This window comes from Panthera tigris, chromosome D3 (assembly GCF_018350195.1).
Source record: "Panthera tigris isolate Pti1 chromosome D3, P.tigris_Pti1_mat1.1, whole genome shotgun sequence".
Lineage (NCBI taxonomy): Eukaryota > Metazoa > Chordata > Mammalia > Carnivora > Felidae > Panthera > Panthera tigris.
Genome location: NC_056671.1, coordinates 41,455,646 through 41,482,069, shown reverse-complemented (window position 1 = coordinate 41,482,069; position 26,424 = coordinate 41,455,646). Strand labels below are relative to the sequence as shown.

At 37.5% G+C, this 26,424-nt stretch overlaps 1 protein-coding gene and 1 pseudogene across 1 annotated transcript in view; one reads left to right on the top strand and one right to left on the bottom strand.

Moving 5' to 3' along the window:
* Positions 1-26,424, bottom strand: part of METTL4 (methyltransferase 4, N6-adenosine) — a 249,767-nt gene that overhangs the window by 53,328 nt on the left and 170,015 nt on the right. The gene's annotated exons all lie outside the window — the stretch shown is intronic.
* On the top strand, positions 12,476-13,308 carry LOC122232783 (annotated as a pseudogene).

Here is a 26,424-nt window from a genome sequence, read left to right as displayed (position 1 = left end):
TTCTGACAAAAATGCTATTCTTCTCACTAAATTTTCCATTACTTCCTCTCCATTGTTTTAATGTACAAATTCATGGCATCCTTTCTCACACCAGATTCAGCTTCAAACTTAAGCTCTGCAGTTACACTTCTGCTTAGTCTCTGATAGTCTGTCGATGTATGTTTCACTTATTTTCATTATCATACCTAAAATATCCATCTACTCTTCCTTTCCGGGAGGTCAGTGATGATGTTAGGATCTTTTATACTCCCAGGGTCTCAGGAAGAAGACTCCCTATTCCTTCCTAATTAACATGCTGCCTTTTGTCCTATGCCTTACCTATCCAATTAAAAAAATATATATATACTACCTCAGAGTAGAAAATATCAGAACTTATCATTTCAACTGACCTTCACTTTTATTCCATTACCTTTCAGCAATAGGAACTAAACATTGGAAAATAAATATTTCTCATAACTGAACAGTAGACCTGCTCTATGTTTTCACAAGGCAAAGAAAAATATCTATAAAGCATAGAACCATTTACAAGTTGCTAAAACTAGAACACTCATTATTTTAAGGAAAATCACACTCTTAGTAAAAAACGTTCATGTCTGCTACAAAGTCATTTAGTATAATTGGTACCTTAGTTTCCAAATTATGTTCCAAAACCTAAAACAATTCTCAATATCTGTTTACATGCCATAAAATGACCTGGTGATTTACTCTCTACAATGTTGACCAGTATAGACAACCTTAGTGAAATAAACTATAAGAAATTTTCAAAACTATCTGCCCGAATAAGCACTCACTTTTGGGCCCATGCATAATATAGGTATTTAACCAGTTACTCTCCTTATTTACTATGTTGCCCTCTCCTCCTCAAAGGCTTCTCGTGACTAATAATTTTCTTGTTGCTTCTATGTATTCTTTGTATATTTACTACATCAGAACAGTAAAACAGCACCGAACAGTTCTTTGGCTTTGTTGTCATTGGTTTTTTCCCCTTAACTCTGATATAGGCTTCCTGAAGGACTGGTATTTGCCTTTAAATTCTTTTCTAACATTCCAGTTGTTGACCAAGAAGAGATCTCCTGCACAAGCTACAGTTCCCTTCATTACAGAATTACTCAGCTCCTACTGGCTCTTTTCTGGAAGTTCTGCACCTATGGATAAGTTAAAGCGCTCTGCTTGTCAGTTGGAAGTGAGGGAAAAAAAAAATCTCAAGTTGGCTTAAACAAAAATATACTTACTGTTCATTTAAATGAAAAGTCCAGACCAAGTAGTAACTTCAGGTGTGGCTTTATTCAGGACTCAAATGATATCACTAATTTTCTTTGCTTCCTCTGAGTTGACTCCATTCTCAACCTCCCTGCAGTGGTTCCTGAAACTTCAGATTTCCATAATCATCACATGAAGGCCACCACCAGAGGGAGAGTTCAATAAAAGCGCAAACAAAAGTTTGGATTGAGTCTTCTTGGCTGAAATTGGCAAGGTTGGTAGTTCTAACTGGCTTGGCGTGGGTAAGAACTCCAGCTATAGTGCCCAGAAGTAGAGCCAGCTCTGACCCAATGTTTCTGGGCCAAAAGGAAGTCAGAGTTGCCTCCAGACAAAACTGTAGTGGAGGGAGGAATATGGACAAGGAGGGACAAAACCAATTCTTAGCCACTGGTAGTACTGTATCCACTTTTGACTTTTGGGTAATTTGTTATTGTTTTTCCTAGTGGTGAGTTTGGTCGGAACATTGGTCCTCTATGGGATCTGTATCATACTGCCAACATGCTCCTTAATGGCAAGTACATTCTACAGAACTACTAAACAAAATTATTTTTTGTTCTTCCAGAAACAATTTCCAATTTGTGTAATGTAAAAATGACAGATTTATTAATAGTGTGCCTAAACACTATTTATTAGTAGTGTGTCTACTGTTCTTTAAAGTGCTCTTCTCAAGCTTTCAATATAATGAAATCATGAGTTTTTTTCATTATATGTTTTTTTGACAATATAAATAACTGTCACACCATAGATAAATACCTTCTATTAACTTATAAGGTCTAGGAGGATTTTCTTATATTAGTTGTCTCCAATTCTTAATAGAAGTTCTAAAATACTTCCTAGAGTTAACAGTTCTCAACTCATGATTTTAGTTATTTTGAACCTTTTAAACATGGCACTAAAAGCTGCCTTGGCAAGGCGGGGGGGACGTGTAAAAAGTCCGTTGTTAATGTATCCTCCATTCCTCTCAAGAGGTCCATTCCTTTTAGCACTTTCAAGCCAGGTAATTGTGTTCTCCAGTGTCACTGCCTTTTTCTCTTTTATAAACACTTGGGAAACACGTCAAATGTCATTCTATCATTTCCTCTTCCCCTTGCTTCCCTTTAAATATTATGGCAGAAAACAAAATTTTCCAGAAATATATTTGGATTCATTCATCCATTAGAACTGTATCTTCATATACTATGGAATATTTTTAAACAACACCAAGGGGTTTTTTTAGTTTAGTGGTTTTTGGTTTTTTGCCCTCTTGTCAATTTCTTCCCATACTTACTCCTTTTCATAAAGTTGACTTTTTTTTCCTATTCAAACTTCTGTTGGATTTTTACTTGTCTTCTCTTCTTCCCCTGATGCATGTTAGTAACTTCTTAAAGATGCTTTCTACAAACAACTCTTCCAGAACTAGGATACTGCTTAAGCCTAAAACTACCATTTTAAAATTATTTTTGTTTTTTATGCACACATCAAAAATGCAAACTGAAAGAAGTAGAAACATAAAACAAAATATTCTTAAACTTATTAATATTCCATATTTATATATACAAACACTGTAAGTCCCAAAATAGTAATCTAAAGCACTGGATATTTTTGTCTATTGATTTTAATTAAGTTTACTTTAGGTTGTCTGGATCTCAAGTAGGAGAGAAAAGAGAAATAGATGAAAATATCACAGGCAAGCTTTTTATCCCAGCTCTTGGGGAAAAAAACTAATAAGCCACCTCCACAGTGAATTTCTAGTGAATCATTAACCAGGGATTTGTTGCCTTGGTTACTGAGCCAGGTAGAGATTCCAGTAAAAAAGCAATGTGACCTGTGAGCTCAGGAAACTGAAGAAGTGAAATTTCTGCATGATGATATTTGCAATTTCTACAGAATGAAATGAAAACAGTAAAAATGTATGTTAAAATAGAATACCTTGATTTTTGACCCAATGTTAGATTTTACACACACACACACACACACACACACACACACTTAATAACAACAATAGTGTGTGCTTGCTTGCAAAATTTTACAAAATACAGACCATTTCCAATATGAGATATCTCTCCTGGAAAACAAAGCACTTTGCTTTTCAATGATGACTAGATATTCCATCAGTAGAGAATATTTTGATAACAATAGATTTGTAAGACAAGCATTCAGAAAGCAGACTGAGTATATTTTACAGGCAAAATACCTCTGTGTATGGTTCTTTACGTTATATTGTATCAAAATAAGAATCACGTAAATATTGATACCAAACCTAGAACCAAAGGCAAAACCAAAATACAGATTTAAAGGCATAACTTCAAGCATCACTACTATCTTAGGATGGAATTAGATTTATTACTAAACTCAGGATCACACTGAAGATGTCAATGGTGCACTAACCAACATCTAGTGATGACAGAGACTACATTATCTCTGATGGTTCACATTTTTCTGTTTTTCTGGAAAACCCTAATATGCTATCCAAGCCCTACTTCCTACTCTTTCATGCCAATTCTTCAAGCAAGTCCAGTTTACACTAAAACTATCCCAATTATAGAGTAAAAGACAGATAAATTTACAGGTGTCCCATGGATGAGAAAGAGGCATCTAACAAGAAACAATAAACCTTAAATTCTTCCAACAGTTAGTGATAACTAGGCAGCATGACACAGCCAATAGGACAGAGTTTCTGAAGTCAGTTGGCCTGGATTTATATTCTAGCTCTACCACTTACTGACTGGGTTGTTCTGAAAGTAAAATCCCCAATCCCTGGTTACTAAGCAATGCAATAGGAATACTCACACTTATTCCAGAAGACTGACTGTTATCAAAATTCAGTAAGATGATACATACAAAGCTTCTCTAGTTCAATAAAAATGGGTATCTTTCTTCCTTCCTATTTCTCACATGGAAAACTTCCACTTTTCATTTTAAAAAATAAGATTTCCTGAAATGCTTAAACTTGAGATTCTAAAATTTAGAACATTTTCCATATACATCCTTTAAGAGCTATTTTTTTAAGTGCACTATTACTACTGGCTCCCATGGTCTGGAACCTTCCTTCAAAACACATAAAAAAAATTCTCTGACACAAAGCTAGAAATAAAAGTAAAAAGGGTAAATTTAATGTTCAGATTGTGTGTTTAATCCATGCCCAAACTTGAATGCAGTCACATAGGGCTCACACCTAGTCTCACAGCCCCAAATATGCAGCATTCATGATCAACATATATACTCAATCATAAATTACCCTGAGTTTACAATCTTCCCAGCATCTTCCTATGGGTAATTGCAAAATTTCTTTCACCGTAATTAATCCAATTTGAGAAATCAACTTAGTTTGAGATTAGTGCCGGATTGACTTAAATAAGATGAATGTTTGGCATCTGTGGTTTATTGCAAATTATACAGAAGGTACTGAGATTTGTTTTATTCCAAATATGGCTTTATTTAGGCTTCTCTTTTTATGACTGTATTAGGCTCTCTGCCTTTATTTCCTGTCAAAGCTCTTAGATGCTTATTACTTGATATTTATTTGTCCTTTACCTTTCAGAGACAGCCAAATCCTAACATGTTTAAATATATTACATAGATTTTGAATTTTTTAGGGTTAATTTTTAATAAGAATTATCTTAACGGTGGCAATAACCAACTGGCAAAAATACCATTGGGGCTTTAAATTATATGTTTAGTAAAACTTTCTTTTCCTTAATTTATCTATTACTCAAATAGCACATTATATTTCATATTCAAGAGATGATTTGTAAATATTAGCCAATAAGATTAAAGACTTATTGAACAATAATATTTGAGTATATGTATTTCACAAAGAACACTTTTATTCTATAATTCCCTATGTTTTCATGAATAGGTCTGTTATATGAACATGGACCTCTGGCCTATTTTGTCAGGTCCCATCTCATAACAAATGAGATGACATGGTTACTACTTTCAAGGGGTTTTCAGTCTCCCAGAAGAGACAAGCATGTAAATAAGTCATTATTATATTATGTTAGCCAAAGCGCCCTGAAAAAAAAGTTCCCAGACCTAGGAGGAAGCACTTAAAATTCATCTGGGGCATAAAATCTCCATAGAGCAAAAGTAAGGAAAACTATAAGATGGAAAGATGGGGAGCAATGCAAAGTGATACACTACTGGGCTGGCAACTACTTCACAATAAACCCTAAAAAGACACAGCCGGTCACTGGTAGTTCAATTGCTCAGCTACTCAGATGTCTGCATAGAGACACTCTGCTTAGAAAAAGAAATCCATGGGAAGTAAAGAGAGGACACAATAAAAGATAATACTCTGGCCTGCTAGTTCTCAAAATGGTCCACATTCTCCAATCGAAGCATCAAGAATAGTAACATTTAGAGACATTTTCAGAGGAAATCAGGAGAGGCCAAGATGATGGAACAGCATGGAAGTTTTTTTGCATCTTGCATCCATGAAATACAGTCAAATCAACACTACACCATCCTGCACACCTAGAAAACTGATTTGAGGATTAACACAACAATCCACACAACCTGAACCACAGGACTCAGCAGGTAGGTGGCACGGAGAGGTGAATTGGGGGAGAGAGAAGCTGCGGAGGGCAGGGAGTCACTTTTGTGTGCAGGGAGAGGACGGAGATGGGGGGAGAGTATGGGAAAAGCACCCCCCTCCAAAACCAGCTGGAAAGAGGAAAAGTGGAAACAGCCATAGGGACTGAATTTAAAAGAGAGAAAGGAGAAAGGAGAGGGTTTAAATTCCATTAAGACTCTATAAACAGGAGGAGTGCAGAGTTTGAAACTCTGCAGCTCGATACCTGGCAGTACTCTGGTGGCAAGGAAGAATCCCCAGGAACAGAATGAGGTCTGGGGATCCTTGGGCCACAGGGGGAAAGGCGGTCCCCCTGCTGGAAGGATATTTGGTAGAGGCTGTATGGCCACCTGGTCCCAGCAGACCCCAGAGAACAACCAAATTCACTGGTGCTGGAACAAAGTCATTAGGGGTGAAGCTTGGTGCCAGATATGTGTTGTGATTTCCCATAATCCCTGAAATGCTGCTGCTACACAATTGTGTGAACTTTTTCTGGGGTGGGCTGGCACCCAGCCACAGTCTCTGGGCATCAGCATCAGCAGGGTCCCTGAATGTTCCTGGGTGCAGCTGGCACCTGGCCATTGCTCAGTGAGACCCTCCCTCAGAGGGTCTGAGTGGGTCAAAGCTGCAGTCCCTCAGAAGTGAGGGGTCAGGACACAGCAGCATCTGAGATAAAACTCAGGAGGGAGGTGCACCCTGACAACCTGATGGCTTGGTCGCAGACAGTGTAAAAGCAGGAAGTGAACAGAAGCGAGAGAAAAAGAATGAGATTGGGGAGAACAGAGTTCGGATACTAGAGACTGGGTAGCTGGGTGGCGCCATTTTCACCCCTTCCACGCATGTGCATACACACCTACAAGCACAGCATTCCACCCCAGTAAGTTAAGCAGTGCCATCTAGTGGAGAACGGAGCCATTACACTAAGCTCCACCCAATTGGGCCAATCTTGCTCTTCAGGAACACCACAAATCTCTCCACCTGCTTAGTTTCTGGACTATAAAGTGCTTCATAGTTTGACCTCTAGGGGAAAACAATATAATTTCAATCATATTTCAGTCTGCTCGCCGGTGCATCTAGTCAATTTTCTTTCTTTTTTCTTTTTTTCTTTTTCAAATCTTTTCTTTGTCTTGAATACAGAAAAAGAAAATTTTTATTTTTATTTTCAATTTTTATTAAAAATATATTTTTAATTTTTCTCTACTATACTTTTTATTTTGTGTAAATTTTTCAAATTCCATTTTACTTCCATCACTTCATCATATTCTATTTCATTGTCCTCATTGTTTCAAATATTCAAACATTTCCCTTTTTTAAAATTTTCCTTCTTTTCTTCCATTTTTCTCTAATCTATCAAACTCCTTTCAACAACCAGACCAAAACATACCTAGGATCAAACATCATTTATTTGATTTGTGTGTGTGTGTCTGTGTGTGTGTGTGTGTGTGTGTGTGCTGTTTATAATATTTTAATTTTAATTTTACCTTATTAATTCATTTTCTTCCTTCAAAATGACAAAACAAGGAATTTACCCCAAAAGAAAGAGCAGGAAGAAATGACATCCAGGGACTTAATCAACACAAGCTACAAGCAACATGTCTGAACGAGAATTTAGAATCACAATACTAAGAATACTAGCAGGGGTCGAAAATGAATTAGAATCCTTCTCTGCAGATATAAAAGAAGTAAAGCCTAGTCAGGATGAAATAAAAAATGCTATAACTGAGCTGCAAACTCGAATGGAGGCCACAGCAGCAAGGATGGATGAGGCAGAACAGAATCAGGGATAGAGGACAAACTTATGGAGAATAATGAAGCAGGAAAAAAAGGGAGACAAAGGCAAAAGAGCATGATTTAAGAATTAGAGAAATCAGTGACTCACTAAAAAGGAACCACATCAGAATCATAGGGGTCCCAGAAGATGAAGAGAGAGAAGAAAGGAGTAGAAGGGTTATGTGAGGAAATCATAGAGGAAAACTTTCCTAACCGGGGAAAGACACAGATAGCAAAATCCAGGAACCACAGAGAACACCCATACAATTCAACAAAAACCAACCATCAACAAGGCATATCATAGTCAAATTCACAAAATATTAGGCAAGGAAAGATTCATGAAGCAGCAAGGGGAAAAGTCCGTAACACATCAGGTTTGTGGCACACCGATCCACAGAAAGCTGGCAGGCCAGAAAGGAGTGGCAGGATATATTCAATGTGCTGAATAAGAAAAATATGCAGCCAAGAATTCTTTATCCAGCAAGGATGTCATTCAAAACAGAAGGAAAAATTAAAATATTTCCAGACATACAAAAATTAGAGGAGTTCATGACAACTAAACCAGCCCTGCAAGAAATTTTAAGGCGGTCATTCTGAAGGGAAAAAAGACAAAACAAAAAACAAACAAACAAACAAACAAACAAACAAAAAACACCAAAAGCAACAAGACTAGAAAGGACCAGAGAACACCACCAGAAACTCCAACTCTACAAGAAACATAATGGCAATAAACTCATCACTTTCAGTACTCACTCTAAACATCAATGGACCAAATGCTCCAATCAAAAGAAAGAGGGTAACAGAATGGATAAGAAAACAAGATCCATCTATATGCTGTATACAAGAGACCCACTTTAGACCTAAAGACACCTTCAGATTGAAAGTAAGGGGATGGAGAAACATCTGTCATGCTAATGGTCAACAGAAGAAAGCCAGAGTAGCCATACTTATATCAGACAATCTAGACTTTAAAATAAAGGCTATAATAAGAGATGAAGAGGGCATTATATCATAACTAAGGGGTCTATCCACCAAGAAGACCTAGCAATTGTAAACATTTATGCGCCAAATGTGAAAGCACCCAAATGTATAAATCAGTGAATCACAAACATAAAGAAACTCATTGATAGTAATACCATAACAGTAGGAGACTTCAACACCCCACTCACAGCAATGGACAGATCATCTAATCAAGAAAATCAGCAAGGAAACAATGCTTTGAATGACACCCTGGACCAGGTAGACTTAACAGATATATTCAGAACATTTCATCATGAACCAGCGGAATATACATTCTTCGCCAGTGCACATGGAATGTTCTCCACAATAGACCACATACTGGGACATAAATCAGCCCTCAACAAGTACAAAAAGATCGAGATCATACCGTGCATATTTTCAGACCACAATGCTCTGAACCTTGAAATCAACCACAAGAAAAAACTTGGAAAGATAACAATACTTGGAGACTCAAGAACATCCTACTAAAGAATGAATGGGCTGACCAAGAAGTTAAAGAGGAAAATAAAAAGTACATGGAAGCCAATGAAAACGATAACACCACAACCCAAAACCTCTGGGATGCAGGAAAGGTGGTCATAAGAGGAAGTATATAGCAATCCAGGCCTTCCTAAAGAGGGAAGAAAGATCTCAGATACACAACCTAACCTTACACCTTAAAGAGCTGAAAAAAGAACAGCAAATAAAACCCAAAAACAGCAGAAGACAGGAAATAATATAGATTAGAGCAGAAATCAATGCTATCAAAACCAAAAAACAGTAGAACATATCAATGACACCAGAAGCTGGTTCTTTGAAAGGATTAACGAAATTGATAAACCCCTAGCCAGTTTGATCACAAAGAAAAAAGAAAGGACCCAAATAAATAAAATCAAAAGTGAAAGAGGAGAGATCACAACCAACACAGCAGAAATAAAAACAATAATGAGAATATTATGAGCACTAATGCGCCAATAAAATGGGCAATCTGGAAGAAATAGACAAATTCCTAGAAACATATATGCTACCAAAACTGAAACAGGAAGAAATAGAAAATTTGAACAGGCCCATAACCAGTAAAGAAATCAAATTAGTAATCAAAAACCTCCCCAAAAACCAAGAGTCCAAGGCCAGATGGTTTTCCATGGGAATTCTACCAAACATTTATGGAAGAGTTAACACCTATTCTCTTGAAGCTGTCCCAAAAAACAGAAATGGAAGGAAAACTTCCAAACTCTTTCTATAAAGCCAGCATTACCTTGATTCCAAAACCAGACAGAGACCCCACTAAAAACGAGAACTATAGACTAATTTCCTTCATGAACATGGATGCAAAAATCTTCAACAAGATAGTAGCCAACTGGATCCAACAACACATTAAAAAAATTATTCATATATTATATATATACATTAAAAATATATATAAAATATAACACCAAAAGCATAAGAAATTGTGAAAGGGAAGTAAAAACGTAGTACATTTAGAATTCATTCAAAGTTAGGTGACCATGAACTTAAAATGACTACTATATACATAGATTGTTATCTGTGAACCTCATGGTAACCACAAACCAAAAACCTATAATAGATACATTACTAAAAAAAAAAAAAAAAGAAAAGAAAAAGAGAGAGAGGGAGAGAGAGAAAATCCAAGCAGAACACTAAAGAAAGTCATAAAATCACAAGGGAAGAAAACAAGAGAAAATGAAACAGAGAAGAACTACAAAAACAACCATTAAACAATTAAGAAAATGGCAAAAAGTACATACCTATCAATAATTACTTCAAATGTAAATATACTAAATTCTCCAATCAAAAGACATAGGGTGGCTAAATGGAAAAAACAAAAGAAAGAAAGAAAGAAAGAAAGAAAGAAAGAAAGAAAGAAAGAAAGATGAGAAAGATTAATCTATATGCTGCCTTCAGGAAATTCACTTCAGACCTAAAGACACACAGACTGAAAGTAAAAGGATGGAAAAAGATATTCATGCAAATGGAAATGGAAAGAAAACTAGAGTAGCAATTATTATATCAGATAAAATAGACTTTAAAACAGCCTGTGACAAGACACAAAGAAGGGAATTACATAAAGATAAATGACCCAATCCAACAAGAGAGTATAGTAATTATAAATATATATGCACCCAACACAGAGCACCTAATTATAAGCAAATATTGACCGACACAAAGAGAGAAATACAATACAATAATACAATAATCATAGGGGACTTGAACAGCTCATTTACATTGGATAGATCATCCAAACAGAAAACTAATAAGGAAGCATCAGCCTTAAATGACACATTAAGCCAGACAGACTTAATAGATATATATCAGACATTGCAACCAAAAACAGCAGTATACAAATTCCCCTCAGATGGACATGAAACATCCTCCAAAATAGATCATATGATAAGCCACAAACAAGTCTCAAAAATTTTTAAAAGACTGTAATCATATCAAACATCTTTTCCAGCCACAAAGGTGTGAAACTAGAGATGAATCACAAAAAAAAAAAAAAAAAAAAAAAAAAACCTACAAAAACATGAACACATGGAGGCTAAAAAACATACTACTAAAACACCCAAGGGGTCATCAAAGAAATCAAAGAGAAAAACAAAAATTACCTGGAGACAAGTGAAAATGGAAACACAACGTTCCAAATTCTTTGGGATGCAGTAAATGCAGTTCTAAGAGGGAAGTTTATAGTGATGAGTGGGGGAGAGGCAGAGAGAGAGAGAGAGAGAGAGAGAGAGAGAGAGAATCGCAAGCAGGCTCCACACTGTGTGCAAAGCCTGTAATGTGGCTCAAACTCACAAACTATGACATCCAAGATCAAGAGTTGGACATTAAAACCCACTGAGCCACCTCAGTGCCCTTAAGCACAGTTCCTTGAAGAACTGAGGAGATACTGAAGTATTAAAAAATATGTATTGAGAACCTGAGGAGGTATGTGAGAACCATCCATTCTACTTCTTTATTTCTTGCTTTCTTTATGTGGCTTGTTTGCCAACTGGTAGTAAACCCACATGAGTGGAAATTAAACCGTATTGAAGTTATCATTTTCACTAGACTTCAACATTAGACTAAAATGTGTTCTGTCAGAACTAGCTCTGCTGGACTTCTTAAGACTGCTATTTTTTGAATGATACTATTTCAATTAAATAAATAGTTAAAACTTATTTCAGCTGCTATATATCATGCATTTAGCTAGACAATGGGAAACCCAAAGGTTAATAAGAAATTTAAAAAAACCAAAAACCTCTGCCTTCAAAGAACTTGGAGTCCATTGAAGGAGACAGACAAATAAACAAATAAAATGTGTCCCACGGTGATCTGCATTGAGTGCAGTGAGAATTCAGAGGGCTACCTCACCCACCCAGTTAAGAACATAAGGTCGTATTGGAGGTGAGGAAGAATAAGATAGAGACATTATCTTTTTTTAATTAGTTATTTATTTTTTTAATATAGATAGAGACATTATCTTAAAGGGCAGAGGTAACACTTGAACTAAGGACTAATTTGAATAGTCAGGAGAAAATGAGATGAAGATATTCTAAAGGGAAGAGGATAAGCCTGAAAAAGCAGGCAATGAACTGTGTGATATGTGCAAGGAACCAGAAGTAGTATGCTGCATCTAAAGCAAATAATGTGAGGCAGAAATGACAAAAGATGAAGTCCATGACATATTTCCATGACGGACTTTGAGCTGTATTCCATGGGTGATGAAGAGTCACTAAAGGTTTTATACAGAAGAGTAATATAGTCAAATTTGTGTTGCCCACTGGACAGTGAGTCCCCTGGGTAGAAGAACTAACTCAGTGGCAGTTTAAGTTAGGTCTTGATAAAGAGAAAAGAAGATTTTTTATGCTCTCTAGCACATGAGCTTGTGTGTCCAAAGCAGTTCGTTTTCTTTCCTGTGTATATGTGTGTGTGTGCTAGAAAGACAGATTTATCTGTATCTTTATAGCTTCTGGAAAACCACCTTTATGAGAATATTAAAATGTTTATAAGAACATTCATAAATATTTTTGTGCATTATGTAGCAGAGATTACAATAAAACCTAAGGCTATAAGAGCACATAATTTCAGAAGTAATGTATGTAAGGAAGGGACTCTAACCAGTATCTCTCAGAGGATGTGCACTGTAAATTGCTACTGAAACAGCGATCAGCCCTGCTAATACAGCAGTCATTGAAGGTCAGGATCTCCACGATTACCAGTAACATTCAGAGTTCACCCAATCCAGGTATCTAAATGTAATAATCCCATGCTCTCTGGGCTCAGACCTAGTTTGTGGCAACATGGCTAAACATGCCAAGAAGGTCAGAATCATTGGTAAATACAGGACCCATTATGGTGTCTCCCTCAGGAAAATGGTGCAGAAGATTGAAATAAGCCAGCATGCCAAGTACACTTTGCAAGGGCACGTTGCAAGTACACTTGCTCCTTCTGTGGCAAAACCAAGATGAAAAGACGAGCTGTGGGAATCTGCCATTGTGGTTCCTGCATGAAAACCATAGCCAGTGGTGCCTGGTCCTACAACACCACTTCTGCCGTCATAGTAAAGTTGGCCATCAGAAGACTGAAGGAGTTGAAAGACCAGTTGAAGCTCCACCATTTGAAGCTAGCCTATAATAAATGGGTTCATTTATATAACAAAAAATAAATGTAATGATTCCTAGAGGGGTTCTTTTGGCTAAGGACCATGAGTAGGCTAAAAGTACTCATTGGGAAGGACTCAATCCAAACTCAAAGACAAAAAACAAAAAACACAAATACAAACAATAAGCACTAATATTGTGAAATTGACTTTCAGGTCCTTTGAATACTCTAGCAGGCACACATAGCTGGTATAACTAAGAGCAGAGCCTTAACTGCTTCATCTGGAGCCATCTTCCTGAGTAGCCCCACATATACTGAATATCTCTAAGGTATGCTGCCCTAGGACTGATGCTACTTCCATTCAGTAGTATCAGTCTTGGCATACGAAGTTATTCAAAGTTCTTCTTTACCTGTTGATTTATACTGAAGCCTTGTTTCATACTAATATGCTTTACAAGATGCTTGTAGCCTGCTTTATCTAACTCTTGGAATAGTTTTTATCTGCCTGCTAGTCTAGGCAGCTCTAATATAAACTTCATGTGTTTAAATGTCCACTATGACAGCTGCATTCTCCCTGGGGTGGAGGGGCCAAGAGGAAGGTTTAATCTGTCCCCTTGACAGAAAGAGTGTCCATGGCATTAGGGCTCGAGCTATACAGACCTACAATGCATACACACTTGGCACTTCCTACCTTAAGCATTCATCTCCAACAGTAAAAACTCAGAGATAATATTACTTACATTATACTCACTACACTCAGTTTTCTCAACTTTCTCTTCAATGGGACATATTTGACTTTGTTATCAAAAATTGTTGTATTTTAAAGTAATAAGTAAGGAATCCAGGCTCTCCAGCAAAAGAGACACAGTTCAACCTTGTAGCTTGCATATACTCAATCTTGGAACCCTGTACAGTATACCTCAGTCTCTGAGCCCCTTCTTACCAAAAGACAAATCTACCCAGGATGGGATAAATTCCAATTGGTCTCAGAGACATATCTGATTTTGAACTCATTTATGTTCTAAATACTGAGCCTGGATACCTAAGTCTTTGTATTTTATTTATGCTTTCTATGTTGTGATAAACTTCCTAGTTTCCAAAGTTGCCTTTGAATTCTTGTCTTTAAAAATTCTGCACTGGTTAATAATTATTTATATAGTTATATCTATCATTGCTCACTTCTGCTCTCAACTGAGAAACATATTAGGCACATTTTCTTCCACCTATTCACTTTTTTTGACCAGAAATTTAGCAGACAGAATTCTATTCTTGCTCTGGCAAAATGCCTAGAAAGGATCATTATCTTCAAGTAATTTGAGTAGAGAGAAGGGAAAGGGTACTTATCCTATAAATCCCAGAGTCAAGAGATTCTGTCTTCTGCACTCCACATAGTACTGGAAATCTGTAAGCCACCAACAAAATTTCATGGCATTCCTGGCACTCCATGAGTTGCAGGAACATTTATGTAAGTGTTTCTAAATGACCTACCATTCCAGACTTGGAGATGGCAAGAATGCTACCAGTTCTGACTTCAGCTTCTAACAGCAGCACTTTATTAGTAAAAAATGAACACTGCTTATTATAGAATTCTGGCCTTGACTTTCTCTGTGACAGGGCCAATTCATCACCCTCTGGTTCTCTGCTTCCAGCTTCTGTAAGTGGAAATGTTGACAAAACTTGACCCATCTTCTGAATGGTGATGTGATGATGGCAATCAATACATGTAGAAATACTTAGGAAAAATATAACTTGATATTAACAGCATCAGCATTACTGCAAGTAGTACAAAATAAGTTCCAGCTTGGTGAGGAAATATGCTAAGCCAGTATGACAGATGAGAGGTGAGAACTAAAACTGGGGAAGTACTTCTTCTTCTACTCAACTGTCGGGCTTTGGTCCTCCCTCAAAGACAAAGATAATTGGTGGTAAACTTCAAACAGAGAGACCAAGAAATGCACACTTTCTGGCTATCACAGAAAGCTGTAAGTTGGTCTTAAATAGAGCACAGGTCCTTATTCCTATAAGCATCTTCTTTGTTATATCAGAGTCACATAACCCAGAAATGGAAGTGATTCTAGAAACCATCCATCTATCTTGTCTACCTGTCTCATTTTTCAGAGGATATCAAGGCTTAAAAAAGTAAAGCAGGTCCCAAACAACATAGCTACCTAGTGGCACTGCTACAAATAGAATCCAAGTGCCTGGATCCACTGTAACTCACTGCCCATCTCTTTCATGGTTCCTGCATCATTTAAAAATAAGTAACAAAGAAGAGGCAGGGGATGGAAAATAAAATAAAATAAAATAAAATAAAATAAAATAAAATAAAATAAAAGTAAGTAACAAAAAGGACAGCAAATTCATTTATTCATTCATTCAACAAATATCTAATACATGCTTATTTGGGGCCAGGCATTTTCAATGCACTGACAACACAACAGTAAATAAAACAGCCAAAATTCACTGCCTTCGGGGAGCTTACCTTCTATAGTGAGAGACACAAAAATGATTGTTAAGAAAAAATAAATAAGTAAGTAAAGCTTCTGGGTGGCTCAGTCAGTTAAGCATCCAGCTTTTGATTTTGGCTCAGGTCATGATCTTGTGGTTCATGAGTTTGAGCCCTGCTTGGGATTCTCTGTCTCTCTGTCTCTGTCTCTGTCTGTCTGTCTGTCTCTCTCTCTCTGCCCCTCCCCTTCTCACTCGCTCTCTCTCTTTCAAAAATAATTAAGTAAACATTAAAAAAAATAAGCAAATCAGAGAAGGAAAGTATGGGGGGAGGGGAAAAAATTTCTAAATGAGATAGCCAGGGAAGGTGACTTTTAACTCAAGACCTGAAGGAAGTGAGAAAACCAGTCATGCAAATATATAGCAGAAAAATGTTCCAGACAAAGGAAGAGCAAAAGCAAAGGTCCAGAGGTAGTAGCTCTTAGTGTGTGCAAGAAACAGCAAGGGGGTCAGTGTGGCAGGTGTGAAAAAATGATAAAGGGGTTAATAAAGTCCAAGAAGTTCAACAAGAAACAGGTTTATGGAGAGCTTTGTAGGTCATGGCAAAGACAGGAACTGAGTCAGAGAATAAGCCATAGAGAAGTAACATGACCAGATTTTCAAGGGAAAAGTTATTCCTGTAAGAGCAGCCAAAATTATTGTAATTATGCAGAGGACAGATGATGGTGGTTTGGGCCAGGATGACAGAACTGGAGGTGGTAGAGTGGGCAGAATTTGCTAATGAACCCGATAAAAAGTATGAGAAAAAGAGATGTCAAGTATCACACCAAAGGTTTTGACTGAACAATTGGAAGAACGGGATTGCCATCAGTTGAGACAAGAATACTGGAGATACTGGTTTGAAAAGGAGGTAGTGAATCTCAGGAATCTGTTCTTTCAAGAGCTTATTCAACATCTGTGTGAAGGTATCAACTGGATGACTGAGTATATAAGTTGAGAGTATAGAGGCAGAGCCTAGCTGAAGAAATAAATTAGTAGGAGTTAAGCAAATAGATATTTAAAGCCATGAATCTGGATCACATCACCAAGGGAGAGTGAGGATGGACAAAGAAGATGGTCAATTACTGAGCCCCAGGGTTCCCCAACATTTTAACATTGAGATGATTTACTAGAAAATATCAGGGAGCTAGAAACCCAACAAAATAATTATGACCATTCTCTCTGAATTCCTGTCTACACATCCTTTTATGCCCAAACTTATATTCCCTCTTATTAACTTATTTGTGCCCAAAAATCATATCGCACAATTTTACCATTTATCTTATTCATCAGTCTTTCTTAGAATATTTTCCAAAATCCAAACTGCCTCCCACTCTCTGAAAGAAAACATTTGCTGCCATCAATTATTCTCAAATGGATATGCCACAAGACATTATTATAAAAGTTCATATCTTTCTCCAGTGGCTATTTAAAAGGAGGAAATGATCATTCCTATATGTAGTTTCTTGTGTGTGTGTGTGTGTGTGTGTGTGTGTGTGTGTGTGTGTGTGTCTGTGTACACAGCTGATATTTATTAAGTGTTTCCTAGGTGCCAGTCATCCTATTAAACACATTACATTTATACATTATCATAATACTTTCACAATAATCTCATAAACTAAGTACTATTATTATCCCCATTTCAGACATAAGGAAAATGAGGCTTTCAGATGTTAAATTAACTTGCCAATCTTATCCGCTAGCCTGGTTAACAGGAACTGAACCTAGTTTCACTCTAGAACTTCTGCTCTTTAAACTTTTGCCCAGAGTTTGCAAACTGACTGCAAATCCAGGAGATGGACTTGAGCCCATACAGCTCTTTTGTTTGGGCTACATGGTGGTTTGAAAAAAGAAATGTACTTTAAGGGGCGCCTGGGCGGCTCAGTCAGTTAAGCATCCAACTTCAGCTCAGGTCATGATTTCACCATTCATAGTTTGAGCCCCGCATCAGGCTCACTGCTGTCAACACAGAGCCTGCTTCAGATCCTCTGTCCCCCTCTCTGCCCCACCCCTCTACCGCTCACTCTCTCTCTCTCTCTCTCTCTCAAATAAATGAAAACATTTTTAAAGAAATTTTAAAAAAGAAATGTGCTTTGATGCCTTTTGGAGGTATGCATGTTCATTACCTCACAGCCCACACCAGCCCTCATAGCCTTCATCCTCCCCCTTCATCATGTAGTTTACCTGCTGCACCAAATACATTTGAGCTATTGATACTTGCTCTACTAAACTGCTTCCTTTCATCCTTAACAGGTGTGACATGACTATAGGGTCCAGAGCACATATTTTCTTTCTTTCACATTCACACACACACTACCACCACCACCACCACCACCACCATCACCACCACCAACAACAACACTATGAGGAAAAGTACATATAAGTTTTCCTTTCCTTCACTAGTATTTTCCCCTTTGGTGGTCATTCATAGTGCCTAAGATTTATCTCTGAAAAGTTAATTCAAATCCAACTTCTGCAATGGAGGGGCAACTTGTTTCTTGCATAAAAGCATAGGACTATGCCCTGCGCGTGTTCCATAACAGTGGGAATCCATCCTCCAAGAGATGCATCATCTCATCATTTGTTTGATATTGTCATACCTCTTATCTCTGAGCAGTAGCCTAGGACACATTTTTATGTTCTAAGTGCTAGTGGATTAAAATCATTTTTGTTTTTAAATGGAAAAGGCTCTGCTGATATGTGTTGCCTTATGAACTCATTCTTAATTGCACATCCATTATACATTCAGCACATAAGAATAGTTTCCTAAATTACTTGTATCAGGAGATAATATATTTCTTTGATTATTTCCGGCTCTTGAGTACTAGAAAGGGAATTATGGTTTTGTCTCCTTTTTTGGATTTGGAGGGGAAAATCTGAGTTCTGTATGCATCTTTTTTTGTTGTTGTTTCCTTAAAGAAAGTAAAAAGACACTTGAACAAAAGCCATATTGAAATCCTGTTTGCTGTAAAAAGAAATGATGAAAAATGTCAGTTATTTGTGGATCAAATATCTTGGGAATATTATCGTAGCAAGGTATTAAAACCACTTTTTCAGAAGCTACTCTGTATTGCCAGTTCCAACAGAGCAGAAATAAAGACGGGTGCTGAGCACTAAATTGGGCCAGCTGCGTTACCCATCTAATGGGCTGATGTTTGCACCTGGGGCAGTGAAAGCGTGCACAGCTATTAACCCCTATGGGTTTTTTTTCTTTCTGACAGAAGGGTTGAATTTCTCTTCCCTTTATACATTTATACACAAAAGATGATTTTAGCCTTAAACCAAAGAGTCACCTATTACATGTTTAATGATTCAATTCACTAATTAGAACACCAGGACTCATTCTCATTTAAAATTTATTAAACACTTTAAACAAATTAAAAAAAATCAATACACTCTGCCAACTTTCTACACATGGTAACAAATATAATTCAGAGTAATTCTAGTAATATAGAGCTATTACTATTATTCCCACTTCACACATGAGGAAACTCAGAGAACTAAGTCACCTTCCCAAGATCACACAGCTGCAAGTGATAATGGAAAAGAGATTCCAACTTACACCTTATCATTTCAAATCCCATATTCTTTCCATGGCTCTCCTTGTTTGTAGGTTGCCCTGATATTGGTGATGGAAATCACTAAACAGCTGGCCCACTGTATCAACACTCACAGTCAACAATCTGCACTAGAAATGGGTTAGGAGAATGGAAAATGCTGTACTTGTCATCTGACAACCTTTCCTTAGTCAGTCTATGGATATGAAAAGCTCCAACAATTCCTAAACTGCTAGGACAGTTTTCCCATGGAACACTAGCTCTGCAGGGTGTTACACATAGAGAGGTTTTGTGAATACATTTCCTTTCCTTCTAGAATTTTCAGTATGCTAATGTGTCCCATGATTCTCCCAGAAAAGGGTATAATACGAATGGTTTTCCAAGTATATTCCATCACAGAACTCATTTTATAGACTAACTGGATATAGTGAACAATGGATGATCTTAGATCCATTGTTCTTGTAAATCTCTGCAACTCACTAAATTCTGGAGAATTTATCCTAGGAAGCATCTCTCTTAGCTTGAGAATACAATGTTTAGGACAGTTGGTAATAAATTTACAGAGATTACTCTCCCAAAATTTGGTATAGAACAAAAATATAAACAGATTCAAAAACAGCTCAGAACAAATTTATTAATGACATATTTACCATAATTTACTAAGGGAAACTTACCAACAGAATGGTACAACTTAACATCTGTGCAGATATCAGAGTTATCACTTAATCTGTTTCCAACCTGCCCCTATGTGCCACTCTCTGAGAGAGTGTCCCAGGTTGTATGGTCCAAGCCTGACCCAGGATGACAGCCCTTGTGTTCTTAACTCAAATTTACTTCGGGGCGGCACCCAGCACTGTATTAATTCTTGTTAGCGATAAAGAGATGAACTCAAGGCTCAAAAATAATTGTGTTTAGAGGAGGAGCCAAGATGACAGAACAGCATGGAAGTTTTTGTGTGTCTTGCATCCATGAAATACAGCCAGACCAACACTAAACCATCCTGCACATCTAGAAAATTGATCTGAGGATTAACACAACAATCTGCACAGCCTGAACCACAGAATTCAGCAGGTACATGGGGCAGAGAAGTGAACTTGGGGAAAGAGAAGCTGAGGAGGGCAGAGACCCTCTTTTGCATGCAGAGAGAGGGGGGAGGGGAGAATACGAGAAAAGCAAAAAGCAGCTGGAGAGAAAATAGAAAAGTGGAAACAGCTGCAGGGACTGAGCTAAAAAGGGATAAAGGAGAAGGTTTAAATTCCATTAAGACTATAAACATGGGGAGCACAGAGTCTGAAACTCCGCAGCTCAGTACCTTGTGGTGCTCTGGTGAGAAGGACGAATCCCCAGGAGAAGAGTGGAGTCCAGGGTTCTTCAGGCCACATGGGGAAAGGCAGTTCCCCTGCTCGGAGGACACCTGGTAGAGGCTGTGTGGATCCCCTAAGGCAAGGCCCCAGTGGACCCAGGAGACCCACATTTGCTGGTGCTGGAACAAGGTTGTTAAGGGTGAAGTCTGGTGCCAGATGTGTGTTGTGATTTTCCATAATCCCTGAAACGCTGCTACACTATCTCATGAACTTTTTCTGGGGCGGACTGGCATCTGGCTGCAGTCTCTGGGCATTGGCAGCAGCACAGTCCCACAGATGATCCTGGGTGCAGCCAGCACCCAGACATTGCTCTGTGAGACCTTCCTGGGGCAGAACAGGTCAAAGCTGCAGTCCCTCAGAAGTAAGGTGTCAGGGAAAACAGCCACATCTGAGACAGATATCAGGAGGGAGGTGCTGCCTGGGGCTTGGTCATGGACTGTGTAAAAGCGGGGAGTGGTTGGAAGCTGAAGACAAAGGATGGGTGTGTGATTGCTGATCAGGGACAACAGAGTTCCGATACTAGAGACTGGGTAGCTGGGTGCCACCATTTTCACCGCTCCCACGCATGCGCATATGCACCAACAAGCACCACAAATCCATTCCAGTAAGCTAAGCAGCGCCATCTAGTGGAGAACGAAGTCGTTACACTGAGCCCGCACAACTGGGCCAACCTCACTCTTCAGGAACACAAAACTCTGCCAACTTAGTTTATGGACTATGAAGTGCTTCATAGTTTGACTTCTAGGGGAAACGAAGTAAATTTAGTCATATTTCAGTCTGTCAATCCATCCATTCAATTTTCTTTTTTTCTTTTTTCTCTTTTTCATTTTTCTTTTTCTTGAATACAGAAAGAGGAAAAGTTCATTTTTATTATCAATTTTTATTAAAAATATTTTTCTTTAATTTTTTTTCAACTATATTTTTTACTTTTGTGTAAATTTTTTCAAATTCTACTTTACTTGCATCATTTCATTTTAGTCTACTTCAGTGTATTCATTCAAATTTTCAAACTATTTCCTTTTTTTTCTTTCCCCTTTTTTCTCTACTCTATCAAGCCCCTTTCAACACCCAGACCAAAACACACCTAGGATCTAGCATCATTTATTTGATTTTTTTGTGTGTTTGTTTTTCATTTTTTAATTTTAATGTTTTTTTATTTTAATTTTTTTACCTCATTAATCCCTTTTCTCCCTTTACAATGATGAAATGAAGGAATTCACCCCAAAAGAAAGAGCAGGAAGAAACGACAGCCAGGGACTTAACAACACAGACACAAGCAAGATGTCTGAACCAGAATTTAGATTCATGATAATAAGAACACTAACTGGATTCGAAAATATATTAGAATCCCTTTCTGTGGAGATAAAAGAAGAAAAAGCTAGTCAGGATAAAATTAAAAATGTATAACTGAGCTGCAATCTCAAATGGAGGCCACGGGGGCAAGGATGGTTGAGGCAGAAAAGAGAGTCACCAATATAGAGGACAAAATTATGGAGAATAATGAAACAGGAAAAAAGAGAGAGACTAAGGCAAAAGAGCACGATTTAACAATTAGAGAAATCAGTGCCTCATTAAAAAGAACAACATCAGAATGATAGGGGTCCCATAAGAAGAAGAGAGAGAAAAAGGAGTAGAAGGGTTATGTGAGCAAATCATAGAGGAAAATTTTCCTAACTGGGGAAAGGCACAGATATCAAAATCCAGGAACCACAGAGGACTCCCATTAGATTCAACAGAAACCAACCATCAACAAGGCATACCATAGTCAAATTGACAAAATACTCAGGCAAGGAGGAAATCTTGAAAGCAGCAAGGGAAAAAAAGTCCTTTACCTACAAGGAAAGACAGATCGGGTTTCTAGCAGACCTATCCACAGAAACTTGTCAGACCAGAAAGGAGTGGCAGGATATATTCAATGTGCTGAATAAGAAAAATATGCAGCCAAGAATTCTTTATCCAGCAAGGATGTCATTCAAAACAGAAGGAAAAATTAAAATATTTCCAGACATACAAAAATTAGAGGAGTTCATGACAACTAAACCAGCCCTGCAAGAAATTTTAAGGCGGTCATTCTGAAGGGAAAAAAGACAAAACAAAAAACAAACAAACAAACAAACAAACAAAAAACACCAAAAGCAACAAGACTAGAAAGGACCAGAGAACACCACCAGAAACTCCAACTCTACAAGAAACATAATGGCAATAAACTCATCACTTTCAGTACTCACTCTAAACATCAATGGACCAAATGCTCCAATCAAAAGAAAGAGGGTAACAGAATGGATAAGAAAACAAGATCCATCTATATGCTGTATACAAGAGACCCACTTTAGACCTAAAGACACCTTCAGATTGAAAGTAAGGGGATGGAGAAACATCTGTCATGCTAATGGTCAACAGAAGAAAGCCAGAGTAGCCATACTTATATCAGACAATCTAGACTTTAAAATAAAGGCTATAATAAGAGATGCAGAAGGGCATTATATCATAACTAAGGGGTCTATCCACCAAGAAGACCTAGCAATTGTAAACATTTATGCGCCAAATGTGAAAGCACCCAAATATAAAAATCAATGAATCACAAACATAAAGAAACTCATTGATAGTAATACCATAACAGTAGGAGACTTCAACACCCCACTCACAGCAATGGACAGATCTAATCAAGAAAATCAGCAAGGAAACAACGCTTTGAATGACACCCTGGACCAGGTAGACTTAACAGATATATTCAGAACATTTCATCATGAACCAGCGGAATATACATTCTTCGCCAGTGCACATGGAATGTTCTCCACAATAGACCACATACTGGGACATAAATCAGCCCTCAACAAGTACAAAAAGATCGAGATCATACCGTGCATATTTTCAGACCACAATGCTCTGAACCTTGAAATCAACCACAAGAAAAAACTTGGAAAGATAACAATACTTGGAGACTCAAGAACATCCTACTAAAGAATGAATGGGCTGACCAAGAAGTTAAAGAGGAAAATAAAAAGTACATGGAAGCCAATGAAAACGATAACACCACAACCCAAAACCTCTGGGATGCAGGAAAGGTGGTCATAAGAGGAAGTATATAGCAATCCAGGCCTTCCTAAAGAGGGAAGAAAGATCTCAGATACACAACCTAACCTTACACCTTAAAGAGCTGAAAAAAGAACAGCAAATAAAACCCAAAAACAGCAGAAGACAGGAAATAATATAGATTAGAGCAGAAATCAATGCTATCAAAACCAAAAAACAGTAGAACATATCAATGACACCAGAAGCTGGTTCTTTGAAAGGATTAACGAAATTGATAAACCCCTAGCCAGTTTGATCACAAAGAAAAAAGAAAGGACCCAAATAAATAAAATCAAAAATGAAAGAGGAGAGATCACAACCAACACAGCAGAAATAAAAACAATAATAAGAGAATATTATGAGCACTAATGCGCCAATAAAATGGGCAATCTGGAAGAAATAGACAAATTCCTAGAAACATATATGCTACCAAAACTGAAACAGGAAGAAATAGAAAATTTGAACAGACCCATAACCAGTAAAGAAATCAAATTAGTAATCAAAAACCTCCCCAAAAAACAAGAGTCCAAGGCCAGATGGTTTTCCAGGGGAATTCTACCAAACATTTATGGAGGAGTTAACATCTATTCTCTTGAAGCTGTCCCAAAAAATAGAAATGGAAGGAAAACTTCCAAACTCTTTCTATGAAGCCAGCATTACCTTGATTCCAAAACCAGACAGAGACCCCACTAAAAACGAGAACTGTAGACTAATTTCCTTCATGAACATGGATGCAAAAACCCTCAACAAGATAGTAGCCAACTGGATTCAACAACACATTAAAAAAATTATTCACCACGACCAAGTGGGATTTATACGTGGAATGCAGGGCTGGTTCAATATCCACAAAAGAATCAATGTGATTCATCACATCAATAAAAGAAAGGGCAAGAACCATATGGTCCTCTCAATAGATGCAGAGAAAGCATTTGACAAAATAAAGCATCCTTTCTTGATAAAAACCCTCAAGAAAGTAGGGATAGAAGGAGCATACCTCGAGATCATAAAAGCTATATATGAGCAACCCAACGCTAATATCATCCTCAATGGGGAAAAACTGAGAGCTTTCTCACTGAGGTCAGGAACAAGACAGAGATGTCCACTCTTGCCACAGTTATTCAACATAGTATTGGAAGTCTTAGCCTCAGCAATCAGACAACACAAAGAAGTAAAAGGCATCCATATTGGCCAGGAGGAGGTCAAACGTTCACTCTTTACAGATGACATGATACTTCACATGGAAAACCCAAAAGATTCCACCAAAAGACTACTAGAACTGATCCATGAATTCAGCAAAGTTGCAGGATATAAAATCATTGCACAGAAATCGGTTGCATTCCTATACACCAACAATGAAACAACAGAAAGAGAAATCAAGGAATCAATACCATTTACAATTGCAAAAAAAAAAAAAACATAAAATACCTAGGAATTAATCTAACCAAAGAGGTGAAAAATCTATACACTGAATTCGATATGCTAGTATCTTACTGAGAATTTTTGCATCCATATTCATCAGGGATATTGGCCTGTAGTTCTCTTTTTTTGCTGGGTCTCTGTCTGGTTTAGGAATCAAAGTAATACCAGCTTCATACAATGAGTCTGGAAGTTTTCCTTCCCTTTCTGTTTCTTGGAATAGCTTGAGAAGGATAGGTATTATCTCTGCTTTAAATGTCTGGTAGAACTACCCTGGGAAGTAATCTGGTCCTGGACTCTTATTTGTTGGGAGATTTTTGATGATTGATTCATTTCTTCGCTGGTTATGGGTCTGTTCAAGCTTTCTATTTCCACCTGATTGAGTTTTGGAAGGGTGTGGGTATTTAGGAATTTGTCCATTTCTTCCAGGTTGTCCAGTTTGTTGGCATATAATTTTTCATAGTATTCCCTGATAATTCCTTGTATCTCTGAGGGACTGTTTGTAATAATTCCATTTTCATTCATGATTTTATCTATTTGGATCATCTCCCTTTTCTTTGTGAGAAGCCTGGCTAGAGGTTTATCAATTTTGTTTATTTTTTCAAAAAACCAACTCTTGGTGTCGTTGATCTGCTCTACAGTTTTTTTAGATTCTATATTGTTTATTTCTGCTCTGATCTTTATTATTTCTCTTCTTCTGCTGGGTTTAGGCTGTCTTTGCTGTTCTGCTTCTATTTCCTTTAGGTGTGCTGTTAGATTTTGTATTTGGGATTTTTCTTGTTTCTTGAGATAGGCCTGGATTGCAATGTATTTTCCTCTCAGGACTGCCTTCGCTGCATCCCAAAGCTTTTGGATTGTTGTATTTTCATTTTCGTTTGTTTCCATATGTTTCTTAATTTCTTCTCTAATTGCCTGGTTGACCCATTCACTCCTTAGTAGGGTGTTCTTTAACTTCTATGCTTTTGGAGGTTTTCCAGACTTTTTCCTGTGGCTGATTTCAAGCTTCATAGCATTGTGGTCCGAAAGTCTGCATGATATGATATCAATTCTTGTATACTTATGAAGGGCTGTTTTGTGACCCAGTATGTGATCTATCTTGGAGAACGTTCCATGTGCATGCGAGAAGAAAGTATATTCTGTTGCTTTGGGATGCAGAGTTCTAAATATATCTGTCAAGTCCATATGATCCAATATACCATTCAGGGCCCTTGTTTCTTTATTGATCCTGTGTCTAGATGATCTATCCATTGTAAGTGGAGTATTAAAGTCCCCTGCAATTACCACATTCTTACGACCCAGCAATAGCACTGCTAGGAATTTACCCAAGGGATACAGGAGTGCTGAT